Here is an 11,144-nt window from a genome sequence, read left to right as displayed (position 1 = left end):
TGCAGACATGCGATACTTTAGGAGGACGTGGATATAGCTTAGTGAAAAATCACTCCTATTATTATCATCATTTTTTTATCATCAACTAGTTAAAAGGACATATGCCAGAAAATTCCTGCGTAACTATAAGCATGATTCAGTTGAAGATCCATCGGCAAAATAATTTTTGAATAATGTGATACTAGTTAGCAAATATAAAAACTGTATCAACTTTGTCACTGTAGTAAACTACCCAGAGCATGGATATAGAGCCCTTCCATTAGAGCTGAGCTTTTCCTCCACTTTCAATTTTCAATTAAAAATTCATTGCTTTGAAAGACATCTAAACACAAATTCCCCTCATTTTGTGGCTTATACGAACTTTGAAATTGGTGCATTGTTGTAATAATCCCATTCAAATGATTCTATTTTGTTAGGAAAGGACAAAGTGTTTTTGATCTGGAGAATTTTAGGAGAATTATATTTGAGGTTTTCAAATAAATAAATATTTAGGGGTTCCTGCCAGATGGGAAGTGACCAGAGCTGTCAGTGCTTCTTTACAAAGAGCCTCCAGCTTATGTGCTGTTTGCCATGAGAGTCCCAGCCACCCACACTGCATGCTCACACATGTTCCATGTCCCCATTGCAGGGCAGTAGTGCTGCCACTGCCCGGGCAGGGCCCAGGGGCCACAATGGTGCAGGCTGAGGCCACCCCGAAGACTCCCCATTATTTGGCCACAAAGAGGTTTTCTTGCAAGGCTAGACTTTGGGGAAGTTGCCAGAGTCTGAGTCTGGCCCCCAGTTGTGCAGACCCAGCCACCTGGCCTTGCCAGCGTTTCAGAGGTATTCCCATGCAGTAAAGCTGACTTGTGCTGACTTTACTTACAAGAGCCCAATTTATGTAAACACGATGCTAATTGATTAATTTACAAGAAGACACAAAACTCCGCAGGGAACTGGACTCCTGCATCCATGGATTAGCAGTCTCCTCTTATTAAGAAAATGACATAAGAGGCCCAAAATCGCAGTCAGCTATCTTTAGCCATGATGACTTCCTTTTCTAAACTTCAGCAGACCCCTCGCCCCTCGACCCACCCGGCACCAGCACCACCATTCTGATGGGTGCCTTCCTCCTTTTTCCATGTCAATACATTCCATCAGATTCATGTCTTCTGGGCCTCTCTAAAGTGACTTTGCTTTTCTGTGCTCCCATCTTTTAGGCACATAATTGGAATTTAATCCTTTGAGATTAACGTATTTTCAAGTTGGTGGTGGTGGTAGCCACGTGGAGGGTCCTTACTGATGCCTTCTTGTGCCACCTCCAATTGATGTACATAGTACATATTTGTAGCATGGTTTTAAAATGACAGTCAAAAATTTTTATTGAGTTTTAATATATATACAGCAAGAGTAATCAATCTTAAGTGCATAGCTTGATGAATTTATAGGTAATTCCCATGAAACCACCTCTTCCTGGATCAAGATATTTCTAATATCTCTTCCCAGTCAATCACCACCTCCACCCAGAGGTAACCACCATTCTGATCCTAGAGGGTTTTGCCTGTTCTTATGCTTCATATCAATGAAATCTTGAAGTCTGAGATCCTTTTGTGTCATGTTGTGTGTGACAGTAGCACTCATTAATTTTTTAAATAGACAAGCCAACCTTACTTTCTAATCGCACTTTATTAGAAAATAAGTTTATATATATATATTTGGTAAAATTAATTGAGGAATTTAAAATTATGATGAGCTAACATGTCTGTTTAGAATTTGTGTTTCATTCATAGTTCTTGAGCTTTGAATCACATGGGCATGGTGGCTTTTACTCTAGACTGGAGGTTCTAACCCCAGAGCCTTCAGGGAACAGACAGATAACATAAATAACATAAATGAGAACATGTGTGGAGTAGGGATTTGTAGGCCAGGCACAGAGGCCCAGTATTACCAGGTCTTCTGTTTTAAGGAGAAACCAAATATACAGATTTGAATAAAACCTCACTAATTCTTCACTTTAAAAATTTTGCAAGAGGACTGTTGTTTTAAATTTGCTGGTATATATAAACAATCCACAAATCTGTTAATTGTGCCTGTCCTATTCTATCCTTTTTTCCCCCTAGGCTATTTGCTTACCCATTAAACTAGTGAACTCCACAAGATTGTGATGATGATGGCAACATAGTTCTTAGATTTCTCCAAATCTCCACATTAAAGAAAACAAAAAGTCACAGCAACTAGACACCCAAACCATGAACCCCAACATTCAAGTGGTTGGGGAAAACTCTTTGACAATTTTGAGACCTGCCTATAATTGGCATCTCTTCAGGAGAAAGCAGAGGTAAGCAACAGGGCATCCGAGAGATCAGAGAAAACTTCCAAATAGCCACCAGGTATGTGCTGGAGAGCAGGATAACTTCAGAATAGACACCAGATATGCACGGGGAAGCAGAGCAACACAATTTGGGAACAGGTAAAGCTGAAAGGGTGGGTGCAAGACACCTGCAATAAAACCTTTAGGGGCTGGAGCAGCCGGGCCCCTGTGAACTCTCAAAATGGAGTCCACAGAGCTCCTAAAAACTGAGAATGAAGTGAGTAGACTAGGGATAACAGAGATGAAGAAGGAAAGGGAAGGTGCAGGGTACAGTTATAGAGGGCAACAGCCAGAAATTCACAGAAAGCAAGCCAACATATTTATTCACTCACACACGCACACACAGAGAGAAAGAGAAAGAGAGAGAGAGAGAATATTCAGAACCCTGTGAAGTTAGAAAAGCTCATTGAGCCAATCTTCCCTCTACAAGTTTAAGAAAACTAAAGTCACATGTAGATAACAGCAAAAATATGCCATATAAAGTTAAAAGAGAATAAGAAGCCGAATGACATTCCTACAGGCAGTGGAAAAAATATAAAGCTCACAGAAATTATAATGCACCCCTTCAAAACAGGCTAAAAGACATTAGAAAATGACATGGGCTGTGAAAGAACAGCATAAATCAGAATTAGAAAACCTCAGGAATGAGGCGACAGAATGCAAGAAAAAACTACAGAGAAAAATAATTTTAGAAGAAGAGTAATCCAGAAGGAACAGAGAGGAAATAAATGGCAAGTAATATTTTAAGAGAAATAGGGAAGGAAAAGGAGAAAAATTTCAAAAAAAAAAAAAGAAGACAAAATATAGATAACAGAAGTACCGAAGAGGAAATCTAATGCAAGGAAACAGAACAACTACTAAAAGCTCTGCTTCAAGCAATGTTTTCAAAAATCAGAAAGAAAATGATCTGAAAACACATGTTGAAAAAGCATGCTATGTACCTGAGAATGTTACCCAGAATAATGAACACAAAACCATACTGTAATGTAATTACTGGGTCTTGTCCAACACCAAGACAAATTGCAGTAAACTAGTAAAATTGCTGGTAAAGAAAAAAAGGAATCTCTAGCAAAAGAGCCTGTAACTTAAAGGGGAAAGAAAATTAGTTACCGTTAGACATTTCAAGGCAATGCTTTGGGTCATAAGAAAATAGAGTAACAGAGTGGCATACTTAAGATACTCAAGAAAGTGTGAGCCAAGGATTTTAATTTATCAAAACTGATCTTCAGATACAAAAATAATTCATACATGAACTATTATTATCTTGCAAATATACAGGGAAAATTATTCCATGAACTCTTCCTAAGGAATCTAGTAAAGAATGAACTTCAGACTGAAGAGACATTGATGTGATCTCTCTGTTCCCATGGAGACCATGTCAGACATGGTCATGACTGATAGTGAGCACTCTATACATGGAGACGTGTGGAATTGAGAATAAAGAGCAAAGGACATTTGTAATATGTACTAGCTCTATGATCTGACCATATATATATAGCACAGACAAAAAGTAGGAGTCGGGGGGAATGAGGAGTATGCAGGAATAAATCCTGGCAAGTCATTAGGGAAACGTAAATCAAAAACACAATGGGACACCGGGTCACACTCACTTTAATGACTATGATTAATAATAATAGTAATAATAATAATAATGGACAATAACAGGTGTTGGTGAAGATGTGAAGATACTAGAACCCTCATATATTGCTAGTGGGACCATAAAATGGTGCAGCCACTGTGGAAAACAGTTTGGTAGTTCCTCAAAAAGTTAAAGAGTTACCATATGACGCAGTAATTCCACTCCTGGGTAGATACCAAAAGAACTGAAAACAGGTGTTCACCCAAAAGCTTGTGCATAAACATGCATTGTAGCGTTATTTGCAACAGACAAAAGATGGAAACAACTTAAACGTCTGTCAACTGGTAAGTGGATCCACAAAATGCAGTATATTCATACAATGGAATACTATTCAGATATAAAAACAAACTAAGTGCTTATGTATGTGACAACATTGATGAACCTTGAAAACATTATGCTAAGTTAAATAAGCTTGATACAAAAGGCGACATATTGTAATGATTCCATTTATACAGTCCAGAGTAGGCAATTGCATAGAGACAGAAAGTAATGTCCAGAGGAAGAGGAATCAGGCATGGGGACTTAATTACTAATGAGTACAGGGCTTTTTTTCTTTTTCTTTTTTCTTTTAGGGGGATGGAAATCTTCTGGAATTTTTTTTAGTGGGGATGGAAATCTTCTGGACAGTGGTGATGGTTAGACAACTCTGTGAATACACTGAGGATCACTGAACTGCACACTTTTAAGATGATGAATTTTATGGTATGTGAATTATATCTCAATTTTAAAAACTAAATATTGGCAGATTATAAAAATGACAGTTGAGCTTACATTACTCAGCTATTGGTACTGTTGTTTAGACTAATGTTTTGCAGACATGGTCTATGACCCACCTGCACTGGATCACCCAAGATAACTGATCAAAATGCATTTTCCTGGGATCTCACCCAGACCTCCTGAAACAGAATCTCTTGGAATGGGAAGCAATAGAATTTGTATTTTTAGTAAGCCTATGGGTAATTCTTTTGTACAAAATAATGTTTAAAAACTATCTTAGTGGTTAAGGTTATTTTTTATATGTAAAAAAAATCTTTCAATGAACAAGAGATGCCATGTGTCTACAAGTCCTAATAGGAAAAACAACTCAATTGCAGAGCAAAAGTATCATTCTGGGGTCTCCCTACATCATCTTCTAGGAATTTCCTTTCCCTCCCTCTCATGTTGAGCTCTCATCACCTGTATCCCACACCTTCCACCTACTCAATCTCTTGTTTTGGTGAGTCACTTCCTCCAGAGCTTCCCAAGAAAGAATACAGAGGAGAAGGGGTTCTTTTGGCACTTACATGATTGAAAATGCCTTATCCATCTATGGCCATACCACACTGAACGTGCCCGATCTCGTCTGAAAATGCCTTAATCCACCCTGTAATTGTTTTGACAGCTTGAGTTTAGAATTCTAGGTTGGAATTAATTTTTCTTCTAAATTTGGAGTCTTACTCTGCTGCTTTCTAGGTTCCATATTGCTATTGAGAAATCTGAAGACGTTGTGACTCCTGATTCTCTGTGTATGATGTGTTCTTGGTTTTTTTCTCTTTTTCCTCTGGAAGCTTGTAATTTCCTCTCTTTGTCTCCTGTGTTCTGAAAGCTTGTGTTGATGCACTTTTACAAGATCTTTTTCATTCATTGTCCTGGGTACTTAGTGGGCCCTTTTAATTTACCATCTAATGCCTTTCAATTATGGGAAGCTTTCTTCAAATATTTTATTGCTATATCCCCCTTCTTTAAAAAAATTACCCTCTCTTTCTAGAACAACTTGAATTTTTTTGCTCTATTTCTTAGGGAATATTCTCAATTCATGTTCCAAGTTTTCAGTTGAGGGTTGCATTTCTGCTATATTTTAAATTCTTTGAGCTCTTTTATTAATCAAAATATTCCTTTTTTATAGTAATCTGTTCTTGTTTCAAGATTGTAATATCTTATCTCTTAGAAGTTTATTTCTAATTAACATACTATATGTTTCCACTAGATTGCTTTTTAATATTCATTTGTTTTGTTTTCTGTTTTATATTATAATGCTTGGTTGTCTCATCATATTTAAGAGTGGAGGGATGAAATGCTAACGTAAAGCTCTGGGAACAGGAGGGGAACTGAAGCCCTTGGCTTTCTCTTTCGTAAGATGACCTAACTAGGCTGTGAGTTGGGAAAACATTAATGACAGTATTATAAGTTGTCCCTTTCAGACTGATCAAACTATCCAAAGACTCTACTGGTCTCCCCTTGGAAGATGGAGGCCTGGTTACCAGCTTTCTGGAACCTAAATAAATAAACAGGTAGGATCTAAACTTCTTACAGGTAGACAATCTCTTGACACCTCTGGTTTTGGCATATTTTCCCCTCCCTCAACCATGACTATTGTCCCTCAGTCCATAGACATTCCCTTTTGTCTTCTCCAGAGAGGGGTAGGGAAGGATGTCAGTGCTTAGAATGCTAAGTGCTTAGGAGGAGATTTTCAGTCTTCCTTATTTTAGCTGCCCTCACCTCACCTGCACTGATTCCATCCGCCCTGAGTGGTGGGTTGGCCTTGACTTTCTCCCTGTTCTGTCAGGATTAGGCCATCTCAAATCTGCTCTATTCTTTTCTTCATCTGTTAGTTTTGCTGCGAATGACTCCTTTTACATTTTACTGCCCTTGGAGACACATGCCTTTAAAAAACAATGTTTTTACTATTATCTGATAGAAGGAATGGAGGTAGATAAATTCCATCTATCATCTTCATCCAGAAGTCTCTCTTAGTTTTTAAAATAAACGTTACTGGGGTGTGATGCATGTACATTAAGCTGCATCCATTTAAAATGTGCAATTTGATTAGTTCTGATGGAAGTCTACACCTATAAAACCTCCACCACAATTGAGATACAAAATATTTCCATCATCCCCAAAAGATTCTTTTTGCCTTGTTTGCAGTCCATCCCTCCCTCCAATGCCCCAGGCAACCCCTGATTTGCTTTTTATCACTGTAGGTTAGTTTGCATTTTCTATAATTTTATGTAAATGAAATCATACAATATATGCTCTTTTGGGGGGAGTCTGGATTCTTTCACTCAGCATAAAGATTTTGTGATTCATACATGTTGTTACATGTACCAGTAGTTAATTCCTGTATATTACTGAGTAGTATTCCACTGTGTGGATATAACACAATTTGTTTATCCATTATCCTGTTGTAGGACATTTGGTTGTTTGCAGTTTGGGGCCATTGCGACTAAAGCAGTTATGAATGTTCATGTACAAGTCTTTGCTTGGGAACTTCCATTAATTCTTAACTGAACTATTTCAGTTGACCTCTTCCTGGGTCTTACTGTCTCCAACCTCTCCCTATGCCAATGCAGCCTACATATTGTTTGCAGAACATACTTCTAAAGGCACGGCTCTGATCCTATCACACCTTCAATCATGTATCATAGTCTACAAGTAAAAGTCAAAATGCTTTATTGCCAAGAACATCCACTTATCTTTCTACATCAGTCATAGCCCACCCCTTAGCACCTTTCCTCTGTCCATAGCAAACCCCACTGTCCTCTAGCTGTACCTTCTACCCTTTCCTACCCCTACTCCCCGTTTCTTCCAGGAGAGCCTCCTCCCATCACTGCACATCAGATGTGCTGCAGCCTTTGCAGGTGTGGAAGAAGGGCCATTTCTGTCTTGATATTCAAGTTGGTTGTCTATCCCTCCTGTAATTCTCCATCACCTTTTCTGTGCCTCTCATGAACTCACAGCACTTTGGATAGAGGAAGCTCTCTGCTCTCTACTTAATGAGTAAACAAGTGAGTGCATTTATAATCCTGTGTATAGGATGCATTCAACACAATGCGGCTTACCCTGCATCATTGGGACATGAAATAAAATGTGTAAGTGAGTTATCCAGGGATCTTAAATGTAATAGCACTTAAACTATTCAACTATTTTATGAAAATGTTTCTAAAATGAGTTAAAAATGCCTCTGCCCTCTTAACCAGATTTAACTGAACATAATTTAGAACTTTTTTTTTTTTTTGAGACAGTCTTGCCCTGTTGCCAGGCTGGAGTGCAGTGGTGCGATCTTAGCTCACTGCAACCTCTGCCTCCCAGGTTCAAGTAATTCCCCTGCCTCAGCCTACCGACTATCTGGGAGTGTAGGTGCATGTAGCCATGCCTGGCTAATTTTTTGTATTTTAGTGGAGACGGCGTTTCACCATGTTGGCCAGGATGGTCTCGATCTTCTGACCTCGTGATCCACCCACCTCGGCCTCCTAAAGTGCTGAGACTACAGGCGTGAGCCACTGCGTCCAGCCAATTTAGACCTTTTAAGAGGTCAGAGTGATCACTGTAATCGCCATTTATAGGTATGTGCCATAGTATAGGGATGTCCATGGGCAGTTGTGTGTGTAGAGCTTTTACCCCTTCACTAATGATCCCCTACATACTAGTATTTCCTTTCTCCCTTAGGCTATCATTTCTTACTGCACAGTGCCTGGTTCCTGCCTTATGTTATTCATAATTACCAATGTAACAGCCTGTATGGTAGAGAGAATAGGTTTTGTTCAACTGCATGGACTGATCAAACTCTTAGATATGGATAGATATGCAATAAAGCAAGAACGGTAAAATGCTAACAGTAGAACCTTGGCATTGGGTAAAAAAAATGTTTCTGGTAAAATACTTTCAACTTTGCTGTATCTATACAACATTTGCAAAATAAAATGTTGGGAAACAAGGCTCCTGTGGAAAAAGATTTTGGTTCTTTATCTTCCATCTTTCTCCTCCTGCATGTCTGGACCAGATGCGGAAATTGTTGTAGCTGTCTCGTGACAGTGATGGCTGTTTTGTCATACTCAGGACCCAAGGGGCAGGAAGACAGAGGATCTGGGTCCCTGGTGCACTCCTCAAACAGCTACACCAGTAATTCCTTTTGCAAACTCTTGCTGCAGGAGGCAAACAAATCCTCAACTGTCGGAGACAGTGTTGCCTGGATTTTCTAACTGATAAACTTGGATATTCTAGAAAAACAAATACTTGTTTGAAAAGTTTTAAATTAAGATAGGTGGCTCATAGAGAGAGACAGCTCCAAAACATTTTTCTTTCCCCGGTGCCTTTTGCAATACACTTGCAATTTCTTCTCTGTGGCACAGCGTCTCATTAGATAGACATGGAAAGTGGTGGCCCAATTTTGAAGGGAGGATCTGGTGAACTCTTGAGCAGAGGACAGCAGTGCTCAGCAGGCTGTGGGGTCAGAGATTCCCTGATTCCATTTTGGAAAAGCGCCCCAGCCAAGCAGTTCAGAAGTCATTATTATGGACAAGGACGTCATGTCAGGCTGTGCACAGCCTCGAGTAGGGGGCCAAGGCAAAAGGGAGCGCAAAATCAAAGCTGTGATCCCTGGTCAAAGACTGGCCTCGGGAGCTGGAGATTTCCTGAATAGGTGCTAATGCGAAATGACTTAGTGCCCCTGGTGGGGGATCCCGATTTACTAGCAACATGCACTCATGGCTAACTTTTAAAAAGTGAAGTCCCGAAGTGTGGTCTAATAGCAGAGCTCCTTCTCCTCTTGTTAAAAAATAAATTACATTAAGAGTTCTCCTATTTTGATCACAGAGTGATTTTAAAAATACATATTTATTAGGATTGTAGCATATTTGCTAGAAATGGTTCAGCAAAGCATTTCCTTTCCCTTCCCATGCTGGGCCGGTATTTTCCACCTGCCCTCACTTCAATTCTGTGTCTCTTGAAGCCGGCTTTGCCCTAAGGAAAGGGGTCTCGCTGCCTTTGTTTACACATGGATATGGCCTACCCGCTTCCTGCGACAGCAGCTGTGGGAGGCTAATTCTCCAACCTTGGAATGTCGGGAGGCGTGTGGAGGGCTGTTCCTCTTTCCCCCCAAGACAAAAGCTCTTTACAAGGATGCTTCCTGTTAAAGAGTGGGAATAGGATCTCAAGATTGCAAAGGTTTCTAGAACCTGGTCAGAGCTGACTCTGCTCAGTGGGTGTTGTTACAGCGAGGGCATGTACTTCCCTCTACTTAGGCCCGAGAGCTGTGTGTACCTCTGACTTCATGGTGTTTGCTTGCCTGTGACCCAGAAGATAGCATCATGTCATGGACCTGAAACCCCAGAAAGTACAGCATGGTGCAAAGATGACTGTGCAGGTGTCTGCAGGTGACCCTGATTCTCACTGGGGCTCCCTGGGCTGATGCCAAGGCTGTGGGCCACTTAGAATGCCTCTGTCCTCTGGCCTCAAAGCTCTTGGATGCACTTCCTGGGACACTACATGGAATGGGTTGGGAGAACCAGATCCCCTCTGGATAGTGGGGTAAGGCAGTTGAGGGACAACAGCAGCTTTCTGGGTGAAGAGTCTGCCCACCAGCCTTGGAGAGAGCAGCCCCAGCCTCCAGACCATAAGGGCTGCCCCTGTGGGTTAGGGAGATCCAGGGTGTGAGTCTCTCTTGGGAAAGGCTTCCTTCCCAGAGAGGTTTTCCTAGTTTACCTATTCTGTGCTTGGATGTCTGATATGGTTTGGCTTTGTGTCCCCACCCAAGTCTCATCTTGAATTACAATCTCCAGGTATTGAGGGAGGATCCTGGTGAGAGGTGATTGGATCATGGGGGCGGTTTCCTCCGTGCTGTTCTCATGATAGTAAGTGAGTTCTGATGAGATCTGATGGTTTTACAAGTATGTGGCAAGTTCCTCCTACACTCAGTCTTCCCTCTCCTACCGCCATGCGAAGAAGGTTCTCGCTCCCCCTTTGCCTTCTGCCATGATTGTTGGTTTCCTGAGGCCTCCCCAGCCATGCAGAACTGTGAGTCAAACCTCTTTCCTTTATAAATTACCCAGTTTTGGGAAGCTTTTTATAGCAATGTGAAAATGGACTAATACAATGCCCAACTCACTGCCTTCAGCCCAGATCTCACTCTTCTGAGCTCAGACCCTGCTATCCCATTGCCTGCTGAGCATCTCTTTACTCTCCTTCTTAATGAGAGGTCCAGGAATCACAGGATTTAGCTAACTCCAACTCAACCTTTAGGCCTCACATTAGATGTCCCTTCCCCCAGGAAGCCTTCCCTGACTCTCTCTATCCTGACAGGGTGCCCCTCTCCTATGCACCACGTGGGCCTGTACCTCCTCTATCACAAAGCTTAGCATGTTCTGCTGTGAGTCCTTGCACTGTGTCTCCTCCACTGGG

Source organism: Pan troglodytes, chromosome 8 (assembly GCF_028858775.2).
Source record: "Pan troglodytes isolate AG18354 chromosome 8, NHGRI_mPanTro3-v2.0_pri, whole genome shotgun sequence".
Lineage (NCBI taxonomy): Eukaryota > Metazoa > Chordata > Mammalia > Primates > Hominidae > Pan > Pan troglodytes.
This window is presented reverse-complemented; position numbering follows the sequence as displayed.